The sequence below is a fragment of the Anthonomus grandis genome, chromosome 4 (genome assembly GCF_022605725.1).
Source record: "Anthonomus grandis grandis chromosome 4, icAntGran1.3, whole genome shotgun sequence".
Classification (NCBI taxonomy): domain Eukaryota; kingdom Metazoa; phylum Arthropoda; class Insecta; order Coleoptera; family Curculionidae; genus Anthonomus; species Anthonomus grandis.
Window position 1 is genome coordinate 8120608 of NC_065549.1, and position 14758 is coordinate 8135365.

General features: G+C 28.4%; 1 protein-coding gene across 2 annotated transcripts in view; it reads right to left on the minus strand.

Moving 5' to 3' along the window:
* LOC126735310 (zinc finger and SCAN domain-containing protein 10) overlaps positions 1-12620 on the minus strand; it is a 129489-nt gene extending 116869 nt beyond the window's left edge. For both annotated transcript variants that reach the window (XM_050439259.1, XM_050439258.1), the window contains exon 1: positions 12338-12620. The gene's annotated coding sequence lies outside the window, so the exon portion shown is untranslated. The remainder of the gene's footprint in view (positions 1-12337) is intronic.
* Between the last annotated feature and the right edge of the window lie 2138 nt (positions 12621-14758).

Below are 14758 nucleotides of genomic sequence, written 5' to 3' on the forward strand. Positions count from 1 at the left end.
TTTTAAATTTTTGGTCAATTGTTCTTCCAGCAGTTAAAGTGTTATCGTATTTAACTGCCCGGAATAAGAACAACATTCTTTTGGATAATTAAAGGATTGACGTCATTAACTCAAGAGAAAAATTCCTGGGATAAAATAAAAACTCTCCCAAGCACCTGTGTGAAATGAAATGAAATAATTTAGTAAAGAAATAAATTTAAAGATGTTTAAGGTAGTTTAATTAGAGTCTGTAGTTCTCTGTGAACTAAACGTTCACCGTTAAAAAACGTGAGTCTTAAAAAACTTTAGAAGCTCTCCTAGCAGTTAAATTAGCTCCTTATGCCTGGAAAAACTAAATCCTTCTTTCAGGTAATTGAAGTGGATTCTGGAGCTCTCTGTGACTTGATCTAGAATACTCAACTGCCTGGAATAAACAAAATATTCTTCCAGGTACTTGAATTTGTAAGCTGGTTAAACTTTCTTGGTATGCAGGAAAAAAAATTTAAAATTCTTAGTCTACAATGCTCAACTGCCTGGAAGAAACAAATAACAATTTTCCAGGCACTTGAATTCGAGTCTATAGCTCTCTGTAAACCAGTTAAACGTTCTTAGTTTTTACAAAAAATATTTGCAACATTCTCCTAGTAGCTAAATTAGCTCCTTCTGCCAGGAAAAAATCCTTCATCTAGATAATCGAATTGGAGCCTGTAGCTCTCTCTGACTTTGTCTTATGCACAGCTGCCTGGAAAAAACAAAATATTTCTCCAAGCATTGAATTGGATCCTAATTAACTATAAAAATTGTTTAACTGCAGCATAATTTTTTGTGATTCATCTGCTAAGAAATTTTTTAATTTCTTCCCGGCAGTTGGGTGCATATAGCAAATCATATTCCACTATAGCTAAAAAAATCAAAATTTCATCCAGAAATTTGGGTTTCTTCCGAAGAGAAAATATGTTCGCATACATTTAAATTATGCATCTTGAATTCCGTATTATAGTCTGTACACAAAAACATCCATGATTTGATGAACTATTTTAACATTTCATTCATAGGAAATTTTTTTCGTTTAAACAGCTAAATTGCTCTCTGCGAAGTTTTATTTATAATCATGCCGGTCGAAACTTAATTGTGAAAAATGTCAAAGACTGGATTTTATCTTCAAGAACAAAATGACCACTTAATACCTAGGAATAAGTGTCATCTTTTCAGAAGGTAAACTATAACATGCTGCCAGCGATACCGCAACGAGGTTTTCGTACACCAAACACCACGAACCTTCACGTAGTTTGCGTTTGTTTTACTAAGTGAAACCAATATTGATCTTTGGCTTTACATAAGCACCCAAGGTTCGTCTTATGTATGCGTATAATACTTAAATATGCTGTCATGTGCCGTATGTCTTCTAGGCAAATATTGGTGCCCTCACTTAACAAAAATATGTGTTTGGGCTTTGTTAGTTGTGGCAATGAGACCACACTTAGTTGAGTTGTTGGCTATATGAAAATGGGCAAAATATTTTTGAAAATGTAAGTTTCGTCTGTTTAAACTAACTTTTTTGTAAAACTTTAGGGTTTGTCAGAACTTAACAATTAAAACATCACACAAAAGATACATCAGGAATTTTCTTACTTAAATAGACAAGGTCTTAACATAAATGGACAATAAACACTTTGCAAAATTAATCATGACAATTAAAAACTGCAATCTTTCTACGCAAACAGTTTACGTTTAATACAATGCATAACTTAAATGGATACGAATATATTTTCTTTTTTACTAAGCTACCTGAAAGAAATAAAATCTACAGTTCCAATGGACTCGTAAAGTATAAATCCTAATGAAAAAGGAAGAAAATATTTTTTTCATGATTTTGAGTAGTTAAGACTATAGAGCCTGTATATTCTAATTCTACTACTAATGTAAGCGCTTCCTTATGGTCACTGCTTACAACAATTTTGGCAAAAATACCATGTTCCAGAATTAAATTGCATAATTTAAATGGATACGACCATATTTTTGTGTTTAGAGAATTGAGGGTAATGTTCTACTTCTTTTATATGAATTTCTGATTTGAGATTTATATTATCAACGACCTGTAATAAAAATAAAATTCTTCCAGGCAGTTAAAGCTGTTTTTTTTTTAATTAAACTTTCTAAGAAGATTAACGCCATCAATTGCCTGAAATAGAAATAAAATTATTTCAGGTAATTGAAGTATCCTAATTCTTTAAGGTAGTTCAACATTATATAGTCGACGAATGCCTTTTTTCGCTAATAACGCAGGCCTAATTAAATAAAATGCAGATTTTAGTGCATAACTTACATGTATACGACTTTAGTTTTTTTATTTTTCGTAAATAAGTTATTACAGTTATTCTTTTGGCAGTTGAAGTATTGTCGTAATCAACTCAGTAAAGACATTCCTGGGATAAAATAAAAACTTTCTATTAAAAATAATCCACGATTATATAGGCAATTTATCAGAATTTAGTATATTAAATGCAAGAAAAACATAGGTGGAAAAATTAAATAATCATAATATTGTGGATCCAACTATTTGGATTAAAAGAGGGTAGTTCATGGTCCAAGTATCTGCGATTAAGATATGACTTTACTGCCTGGGATAAAAAAAATACTTTGAGTTTTAAACTTATCACTATTTTACTGAAATGCCTGGAATGAATGAGAAATTATTTATCGATTAAGTTCTCGGCACAATAAATGAATTTTCTTTTTAAATTGCCTGAAATAGTACTAGCAGTAATACCGATATTCCAATATATAAACACACTATAGGGCCTGCATGTTTTAATTCTACTACTAATTTAAACGCTTCCTTATGGTCACTGCTTAGAACAATTTTGGCAAAAATACCGTGTTCCAGAATTAAATTGCATAATTTAAATGGATACGAACATCTTTTTTGCTTAGAGATTTGAGGGTAATGTTCAAGATAACTCCTCCTACTTCTTTTATATGAATTTCTGATTTAAGATTGATGGCATCAACTGCCTGAAATAAAAATAAAATTCTTCCAGGCAGTTAAAGCTGTTTTTTTTTAATTAAACTTTTTAAGAAGATTAACGCCATCAATTGCCTCGAATAGAAATAAAATTATTCCAGGTATATAAAGTATCCTAATTCTCTAATGCCTTTTTTCGCCATTAACGCAGGCCTTATTAAATAAAATGCAGATTTTAGTGCATAACATAACATGTATACGACTTTAATTTTTCGTAAATAAGTTATTACGGTTACTTTTTTGGTAGTTGAATTATTATCGCGATCAAGTGCCTGAAATAAGAATAACATTCTTTTGGATAATTGAAGCAATGTAGTCATCAACTAAGTAAGAAAACTCCTGGGATAAAATAAAAACTATTCCAAGCAGTTGATATATTTTTTCTTAAAAAGAGAAAATCAGTAGGTTGAGTCAAGTCAAATCTCCTAAATGAATCAGAATATCCTATATTTTCAAGTTTTTTAAAGTCCAGCAATATTTTCACTTTTAAGCCGAAGTTAAAGCATTTCTTTTAATTAAATTTTTGAAATTAACACACATCATCTAGTTATTACCTGTGTGGAATAAAAACTAAATTCTTTCGGACAGTTAGGACGAGGACAAGTATTGCCGTGATCATCTGCCTGGAATAAAATCAAAATTTTTATAGGGATTTAAATAATTTTTTTTATAATTGATTTTTTAAGAACTTTAGAGGATTAATGTTAATGATTACCTAAAATTTAAAAAATCAAATCCTTCAGGTAGTTCAATATGAAGTAGTGGACAAAGGCTTCCTTTTGCTAATAACGCAGAATTCATTGATTCCTTGAGTTAATAATAAATAAATCAATAAATTCTTTATTACCAAATCGGGTCTATTTTTCTATATTAAAACTTATTATTATTGTAACTTAGATCTAAGCCTAATTTTGTAATAATTGGCTTTTAATGAATTGAATTTCGTCAGTTCTCAAAAATGTATCAGTTCTAGAATTTAAAAAAGTTAAACTACAAATTATTTGCAAAAAACTTTAAAAAAATGCAAATTACCTACTTATTAAAAAACGATTTTACTTAAACAAACATCCAGGCATACCAAAGAACATCGTTATTCAAATGGCCCTTTTTTTTAAAAACGTATACACTAAGCAAAACGTACATCGGCAAGTGCGGTCAATTTAGGTAATGATTATGATCACATTTCACTTTTTTTTTCTTTTGGTAAACAGGAATAGTAAATGAAACTAAATTATAAATGCTATGCGCTGTATCAGTTGCAGAATCAATAAAGATCTTAAAACGGAAGCACTAGTCATACATTTTTTTTATATATTGGGATATGGGTATTACTGCTTTTATTATTCCAGAAAATTCAAAGAAAAATTCAGGAATATTTTAATATGCCAGGCACGTCATCCATAAAATATTTTTTAGTGATTTCAGGCAGTTGAGTGAAATAATGATAAATTGATAATTTTTTTAAACCCAGGCAGTAAAGTCACACCTTTATCGCAGATGCTTGGACCATGAATTACCCCTCTTTAAATCCGGATAGTTGGATTCATAAATTCACGGTTATTTTATTGTTGCACAGGTATTTTCCTTGCATTTTAGGAACTAAATCCTAGAAAATTGCTTATATATTCCTGACAACTGAGTCATAACTTCAGAGTAATAGATAATTTTTTTATAGGAAAGCGCTAGGCAGATGTTAATATATGTACTACACTGAATACGTGTTTTTATTCCATTTAACTTTTCCGAAAATTAATATTTTAATACCAATTTTTTTTATAATTAATAAACATCGAGATTTTTCAGTGTTATTATTAATACACGTAGCCATCCTCGTTGACAGCAGGTGATTACGTAAACCGCCTAGCTGAACCCACACAAACCCGTTGTATTTTTCCTTCAGTATGATGTATTAAAGAATTATAATTAAAAAATATTAATAGATACCGTTTTGAGTTGCTGGAGCAAATAATTTTAATTGACAGCTTTTTTCTGACCGCCAGTTCACGGTTCGGCGTGCACCGGCGCAGTCCTAATTAGATTTCTTACCTTACCCGGTATATCTTATCGGTACGTAGTTTAAACTTAAGGCTCCAACTAAACTTAAACGAAACATGCGTGCCCAGATATGTAAAAGTTAGATGGTGGAAACATGTTAACAAATGAGTTGCATGTAAAACTTTATGCGCATAAATAATTAGGCATCGTACCTTATAAAATTATGCTAGTATTATAATATGATGAATGAGATCGACGAAGGTGGTTCGTTTGCAGGTGCGAGCACTGCTTAAGGTACGAGCATCTATAGTCATCAGCGAACAAGACGAGTTTTCGTCTTGGTCGGTCCAAGTTTTGGTTTTGTTTTAATGATGGCGTGGACAGTTTTTTCGTTTTAAGGCGAATAATTGATTTTTTCGCCGGGGCCAGTCGTGATGGTTCGCCTCGCTTAATTACATTTCGGAGGAAGTAATGAAAATGTCTTAATAACGTCGAGGTTCTTATAGATTAGTTTTTTGTTTATACTTTTAGGATGCTACTTGGAGTTTATGTGGTACAGCTCAATAAGAATCCCTAATAAATTGAAATCTTACTGGTTTTAATTTATTGAAGCAAATATTAAAAACCGCTTTGTTATATGTACTCTCACTCACATCTATCTCTTATAAGAAATAAAATATGCATTAGACCCACTAAAACTGAGAATAAGTCAAGTCAAATATTGCTTTATTGATATCTAACTTCAACATGTTTTTAAAAAAATTAAAAAATTATAAATAAAAATGTACAATCTATAAACGTAAAAAACTAAAATAGAAGTATTTAAATTTTTGCTCAAAATATAAAATATTAACATGCGTACAGAAACAATCCGACCCTTAACATCGGAATCTCGGAATTTATAAAAGATACGAAGATAGGTAAATTGGGGCAAAATGGAGAACTTATGAGCTAAACAATATAATATTAAAAAAATTTAAATTATATAAATAGTTCCGAACATATTCGAAAGAATCCAAAATTTTAAAAAATATATTTAATTTTTTTCTGTGCTTATTTCTTATCCGATTTTAAAATAATTTACACTTTTGCGTTGCCACTTTTTCGTGCTACATGATGGTATTTTTAGTATTTTAATACGACGTCTCTTCTTTTGCCAATCATCATCAACTTTCTGCAAAATTGCCAATGGTCCAAATAGTTCCGAACATATTCGAAAGAATCCAAAATTTATTTTTTTCTGTGCTTATTTCTTATCCGATTTTAAAATAACTTACACTTTTGCGTTGGCACTTTTTCGTGCTACGTGACCGTGTTTTTAGATTTGTAATACGACGTCTCGTTTTTTGCCAATCATCATCAACTTTCTGCAAAAATGCCTCGATGCTGTACTGACAAAAAAAAATCGGCAGTAATTCTAGCAAAAGCTTTTGACACTGTAACTCTCTGTTAAATGTCTTCAATTTATATGAAGTTAGCGGTTCGGTGTTAAAAATTATTTGGGGGATAAAACAGAAGTTTTAATCTAATCTATATTGTAAATTAAAATTTTTTTATATGCACAAACAGATGATTACTCATCTATTTAATAAATTAATTTTTTTTCTTTTAAGGCAATTATTTTATGCAATAAAAACGTTTTTCATTAAGACTACCCTTACACCCCCCACCCACCCCAAATAACTTACCAGTTAAAAATTATTCTGCAAAATCCTTGTTTTTCAACATGAGACACATGGACCAGAAAAGTTCTTGTTTTATGTTATTTATGTATTAAATTTGTTTCGTACTATAAATTTTAATGTAATTTTAACTGAACATTTTAAATTTTAATCGGTAGATAACCTCTTTATAATAAGCCTATTACTATACGAGGATTTTTCAAAATTGAATTTCCAACTGCCTGGAATGAATTAAACATTTCACCCAATTTCCAGGCATTTGAGGACATTTTTTAATTCACTTTTAACGGTTAGGAAAGATTTTGAAGTTACGTTCGCCTAGTTTCTTATTTTTTATTTAGTCAATGGTACTTTTGAATTTATTCCAGGCAAATGAGGATTTTTCAAAATTGAATTTCCAACTTCCTATGGTCTATATATATTCAAACTTTTGGTTTTGCAGAATTATGCAAATTGATTACGATCAGGAGTTTTAAAATAGCGATTTAAAGGCAGGTTATAGGAAAAAAAATGAAGGAAAAAATAATGGAAATGGAAGAAAACGCATGAGTATTTTTCTCAATAATTTTGAAAAAATACAAAAAATTGTAAATGTAAATAAGTCAAATTAAATTTTGTTGACCTAACATGTTTGTTTTCATATTTTTTTAAAATTAATTTTTTTATATGCTTAAAAATTAAGTGAAAAAATCCTAAATTTTAGATATTCTAATGCTTTTAAAATAAAAATTATTAAAATACCTGAAAATTTTCAAGAAGATTTTCAATTAGGAATCAACTAAAGATTTTAAATTATAAACTTTAACAAAAAAATAAATGTTTCATTTTTTTAAATCCCCTTAAGAATTTTGATAAAACTTTGAAATTAAAAAAAATATAGTTATTATTGAAATTACAAATTTTGACTCTTTACATATTTGTTATTTTTTACTCTAAAATGCACTTTTAAAGCTCCACATTACGTAAAAGTCAAAATATTTTCTAACTATTCTAAAAATTTATGTATAATTTTCGACTTCTCTGAGTAGGAAGCGGAGTAATTTGAGATAAAAAAATAGGCAAAAAGACTATAAATTATCTTTGAATCCTCTTTAATGTTTGAAAACATTATGCTACGTAACTGTCAACTTTCCCAAAAAGGAAAACTCCTAATATGTTATTATTAATAAAACACACAAATTGTCAACCATCTGTATATACAAAATTACCTTTGATAAGTCGGTTTGCACAAGATATAATGTACAATTGTGTCTTTGCGTTTTTCGGCTGGATTACGCCAATATTTGCCCGAATATAGGTGGCTTATTTAATATTTTAGGGAAAATGGCGCTCGCGTTTTGATAAAATGAAAGGTAAAGATATTTTTTTTTTAATAAATTAATATACTGAATTAAGGCTTGGAAAGTTTTAAAAGATCACTGCTGAAAGATAATCAAATAATAAGGAAAAAACCAATAATAAAAGAGTGGCATTTAATTAGCATTATTTTAAGTGGAGAAAGTTAAATAGCAAAATAATTGTTAGATAATATGATGTTATTATTAGTTTAAATGGGATTTTAAATATTATAAATGGAGCCTTGAATTTCGGTTTCAGTGTAATCGAGTTTAAGCAATTAATACTAATAATATGAATTATTATTGTCTTTTAAAAGACAGGGATGAAAAATTAAAATTTTGCATATTTAACTTGTTAAACCCTTTAATAATAGTCATTACAGGAACAGGATTGCCATTTAAAAAAATTATCGATAACGTCATTTGTATAAATTTTTTTACACTAAAATAAAGTTTGATTTAGTGAATTTGTTCCAAGTTAGAGACTCGTACTGTATTTATCTTATGTCTATAGAAGAGAGGTAATCCCAGGAGCATTTTTCTAAATAAATGGCTTTTAGTCATTTAATAAATTCAAATTTATTATGTATTTTGTAATAAAAATGTGTCAAAAGTGTTATAAGAACTTACTGATCAAATTTTAGGGTGACTTGTAATAATTTAAAGTTTCCTGCATACAAGGACCGGTCAAGCAAAACTAGATAGATCCACTTTTTAACAAAAATAAGTTTATCACGGATTCCTATTTCATTTCATTAGATAAATTCAACGGTGAACTGAGATTTAAGTAAAACAACAATACAAATTTCAATATCAGATAAATCCACAGAAAAGTAAAGTTGCGATTCATGTTTTTCTTTTTGTAGTGTTCAGAAAATAAAAAATACACGTGTAACCATAATAGTAATTAGTTTTTTATTTTACTTCTTAATGAAGGATTGTAATTTAAAAAATTCCTACTTTTTTCTTTTTTTTGTAGTAAAAAAGTTTTTTAGTATAAACGTGTGAATATATGTATATTCTTGTTTTACTTTTTTATAAGTGTAGAGCTTAGTGCTACATTAAAACAATCACTTTTTATTATAAAATAAACTAAATATACCTACTCAAATCAATCGATAGTTTAATTAGCAATAATTCTTATGTTAACTAATTAATAGGGACCCAAATATTGTCTAGAAGGTCTATACTATCAAAACTTATTGGCACGTTTTTTGTAGATATCTTGGAATTTTATATAATGGCTTATCTGGTTTTGCTTGGTCGCTCCTCAATTTAAATAATTTTTTTTTTTAAATTAAAATTCGAGGAAATATGAGAAAAATAAAAACATGAGGTAATAAATTTTCATGAGATTTCAAAGTTTCCTTGAAATTTTTAAGATGCAAAACCCCTGTGAGCACTGAAGTGCTTGATATTTTTAAATAAATTAATTTAAATTGTAAATTTTGTAGTAAACTATAGGTATTCACAAGATCTCTCTTATGAGAATCCAAAATTTCCTCCTTTGTTTAAAATTTAAATTCTAGGAAATTCTAAGATATTAAATTTGTGTGAGAATTTAGAGTCTCCTTAAGATTTTTTAATAGATTAATTTTAACTTAAAGTCTTATAAAGTAATTTATGTAAGTCTCTATTGGGTGTATTATTCTCAATTTTTTTAATTTTTTAAGCATATATTGAATAATTGGAGGCTTTCTGAGTTCCTTCTCGCCACTAGTAAAAAATTAACCATATTTTTAATATTTAAAAAAATATTAGCTATAGTTTGACTTTACCTGTATAAATAAAGTAATTTTATTATTAAATATTTTTAAATCTAAATAAATAAAAAAGGTTTTGTAACAAAATGGCTTGTATGCTTAAAATCACATAGTTTTATATGTAGAGGTGCACTCAAATGTAAGTATTTAAAAGAAAATTGAAAACTAAATTAGTTCTTTAAATTTATACTTTTCTAAATGTGATCTTAATTTTGTATAATCAGTTTGAACTTAAAGTTTTTTTTTTTAATTTCATCGTGAATCACTGGAAATTGAATCATTCTGAATAGTATGTGATATTATTGTGTTACCATTATTATTTTGAAAATAAGAAATATCAAATTATATGACAAATAAAACCCTATGGTGCTGCTTCAAAGTCTGTATAGACAACCTCCATCTCAATACGACTATTAAGAATATTGATATATTTTGTGTTATTAAACCTCCAATTTTAGGTTTTCAAAGTTTTGAAATTTTAAGGTTATACATTTTTTTTAAAAACGTAAAACCGTTAAATTTTAAAAGAATTCTTCTTAAATATAACGATAAATATTGAAGTTTTAAAAAACTAAATCAGCTTTTCCTTAAGCTTCTTAATAATTTAAATAAATGTCTATTGAAGCAATATACATCCTTAAATTCTTTATTTTAAAAACAGATCCAGGTTTCTAGGTTATCACCCAAAAAGCATATAAAAGGTTTCAAGAAAAGAGATATCAAGAGATCCAACACTGAACTAATAAGTATTTAATTTGTTTATAGATAAAGTTACGTGGAAGAATTGAAGATTTTGTAAGCTTTTCTCCCTTTGGTAAAAATCAATAATTTTTTTAATATTGTAAAAAATTATATCTATAACTCGACTTGGCTTGTATTAATAAGGTTATTTTGTTATTATTTTCTTTTCATATAAATAAATACAAAATTAAAAGTTTTGCAATAAGATGGCCAATATGCTTAAAATCACGTGATTTTTATATGTATAAATGCACTTAAAGGTAAATATTTAAAATAATTTTAAAATTTAGTACTTCACTATTTGTAAAGGCATAGATAACCATAAGCACTTAGTAAAGCTTGAGTAACTCTTGGATAAAAATATCACTGCTAATGGTGTATGTCCAATCAAAGAACCTTTATAATTATTTAAAATAATTTTAATTTCGGAATATGTGATATTAATGCAATATTTTAAAATTCCTAAGGTTAATTTTTTTTTAATTTCAAAATAGCAAAGATTATTATTCTTGGCGATTTTTTTGAAAAATTCATAACTGAAGTAATTTTTTTTACATTTAATTTCTAGTGATTTCAATGACATCTTAAACGGACTAATTATTTTACAATTAACGGCACACTTTTACTGTTTTGATTTCCAAGTAACATTCTTTAGTGACAATTAAACCTTATAAATATTAACAATACAAGACTCTCCATGTTCCTACTTTTTGGAATGTAAAAAAAAATAACCTAAAACTAGAATTTTTAAACAATTTTATGATAATCAAACATTTTATAATAAATCCTGTGAGTCTATAACAATTATTATGAAATTTAAAAGTTTCCTTGACATTCTTAAGGTGTAAAACTCTTTTAAATCTAAAAATTAGGTTCGTGATACTTTTAAATAAATTCATTTGAATTTTTGTTAGTTTAGGAAACTATTATAGGCATTTATAGTGAATTCAAACATATTGAATTCTCATGATTTAGATTCCTCTAATGAGAATTCCAAGTTTTCTTCATATGTTTAATTAATTTAACTTAAATTTAAGATTGTATAGTAAGTTCTGCTGTAAAATGAAAAATTCCTATTAGATTTTAAAGTTTTTTTTTTAACTTTTTTAAATAATTTTATTTAAAATTAACATTCCATACAAAATTTTGTGAGATATTAAACGTGAGGTTTCAAAGTTGTCCTAATACTTTTAAAGAATTTAAATTTATAATTTTGTAAAGGAATTAATTTAAGTTTTTATAGGATAAAATATCCTCATAAGTTTTTAATTTTTTAAGGGTATATATATTATATATTGAATAACTGAAGACTTGTTGAGTTTTTTACTTACAAATGTAAGAATTAATTATATTCTTGATACCTATTAAAAAAAAACTAGCTATTGGTCAACTTGGCCTGTATAATTAAAGTCGTTTTATTATTAGTTTCTTTTTATTCAAATAAATATAAAATTTAAAGTTTTGCAATAAATTGGCTACTTTGCTTAAAATCACGTGGTGTCATAGGTAGATGTGCACTCAAGCGTAATTATTTAAAATAAATTTAATTATTAAAGTGCTTATTTAAAATTCTGTTTTGTTAAATCATATCTTAACTTTGCGTATTTAAGCTGAATTAAGTTTTTCTTTAAAGAAATTTCACGTGAATAACTTGACTTTAAATGATTTAAATATAATTGTTGGTGTTACTATTTTTATTTTGAAAATTAGGGCATAAGTTTAATAAATCCCTATGCACCTATGTGTAATTAGGTATAATTACATAATTATAAGATGCTACGAGAAGAATTTACTCATAATTTATATTTGACTCACCAAAAAAACATCGAGAGCATCAAAACCAACCCATAAACAAACAAAATTCTTCCATAAACATAAACCGTATAGTTCAATATCGTAACAACACAACCACATAAAGAGTCCTCAACACCAAACAATAATAATATTCATAAAGAAAAAATCTCTCAACAATAAACCAAATAAAAATTGTTTTAAAAAAAAAAAGAGAAAAAAAAACTGTCGTTTTCGCGTTTGTTTAACGATGTAGTTGTTGAAGTAGCGAAGCCCGAACGCAGACGTTCATCATTGCGTCCGTTTACCGACTAAACGCTGAACTGGCTTGAAAACTTCAACGTGCGGAGCGAAACTTTCGCGTTGTCGGGGGTTCCACGGTCCCTGATTCGCCGCTTTTTGCCTCCCACCCCCCTCTTTTTAACGTCGTTTTTGCGTATAGCGGGTTCGGTAACACTTCTCTCATGACTTCACTACAATTTACTTTTCTTTCATTTGGTTATCTACAGTCTAATAATTGGTCCATTTGTATCTGTTATAAGAATTATTTTCTTAGATTATTAATTTCTTCTTAGTATGAAAGATTTAAATCTCAGCGATTTGGAGGTTCAGAGGGGGATTCTCAGCTAATAACTTAAGGCCTCTTCAGCACTTCCTCAAAAAAACCTTTTTTTTCGAAATTTTGGAATTCTAGATTCTAAATAGCAAGCAATCTATGATTAACCCATTTCCAACCCAGAAACATTTACGGATTTAGAGCCTGTTAATTTATTACCAGTTTTATCAAAAATCTTAGAGAAACCGTTTGAGTAATATCTGATTTCCAGGCAGGATTTCGAGAGCATCACAGTAATATACCACTGCAATTTTAAATGTAACTGATAGGTCAAAAGTTAATTCGAAAAATCAAGCAATATAACGTCCGTTGTATTGCTTAATTTTTCGAAAGCTTGTTAAAGTTGGTTAAATTAGAGAAAAGTTGCGTATTTTCAGGCCTAGAAAGTTTCAAAATTCTAAGTAGTTCCGGAGATATGCCTAAAAAACCGAAATTTTTCAATCTCATTTTTATATTTTTGTGACGTTAGTAAAAGAATGGCCACTTTTTAATTCGACAAAACAGCGTTGAAAGGTGTTCTGTACGACGTTTCGTTTCGGAGAAACCACCGTCAACTCAATTTTTTCATATGGCGCGTAAAAAAAATTACCCTGTATTAAATAGTATATTTTATTACGAATACAACGATATATGACAATATGATTCTGCAATACTTGCAATGTGATTAGACGGTTATTACTCTTGTTCCAAAATATTAAATTCAAATCAGGTTAAAAAAAACTTTATTCATATATGTAGGTACATCATATGTTAGTTAATTAAATAAATTAATTAAGAACTACAAACTCAAAAAAACTAATTTAGGTTATAGATAATGTTTAAACAAATTACCACTTTTCTCCAAACACAGATAATGTTATCTAACCGTCGAATTTAAAACGCTTAACATATCAGGTGTGAAATGCTCTTGAACGCTTCAAGAACTATTCTCCTCAGCTAATTCTCAGATTCAAAATCGCAGTTGTAAACACAGTTTTTGAAATACCCCCATAGAAAAAATCGAGCGCAGTTATGTCCGGCGAACAAGGAGGCCACGCAACTGTTGAATGTGTACCTATCAATTTTTCCGGAAATCTGTTCGATAGATAATCGCGCACGATTGTAAAAAAAGAGGCCTATTAAATATGTGCCAAAAATCCCAAGCCACTTACTAAAACCAAAACGGTGCTGATGTCTAGCTATTCGGCTTATTGAGGGATTGTCCCTTGACCAATATTGGATATTTCTTCAGTTAAAAATTCCATTTATTATAACCATACTCTTGTCTGACCAAATAATCCTATGGAGAAATGTTTTATCTTCCTGATACTTCCTGGTGTACTATTCATAAAATGTCCTTCGCTTTTCCTCGTCACCCGGTCTAACGCCTTGACAGATTCTAAATTTGACCGGGTGAAATATCTGTTTTCTCAAAATTGAATGGGCAATAGATTTTGGTATTCCGGTGGTATTGTCAAAACAGATATTTTTGCATTTTCAGTTACAGCTAATACTTCATTATTTTCTTTTTTTTTAATGCAGGGTTTACTATTCTTGACAATACTGGTTTCTTGAACGCATCATACTGCTTAAGATTCTAAGCCAATCGTCCTAACATTTTTGTACTGGGTTGTTTTCTCTTTGGATAATTATTTAAATACATACGATCAGCTGCAACAGCGTTGATGTAACATAACAGGATATTATATTTCTACAAAACGATTTTAAGATTTCAATAAAATTATTTTGACATTTTCTCAGCGCCATCAGTTCATCGCCTACTACACCAAAACATTCAGAATTTAAGAAAAACATGATATCTGGTGCACTGGAAGGTTATCTTGATAATT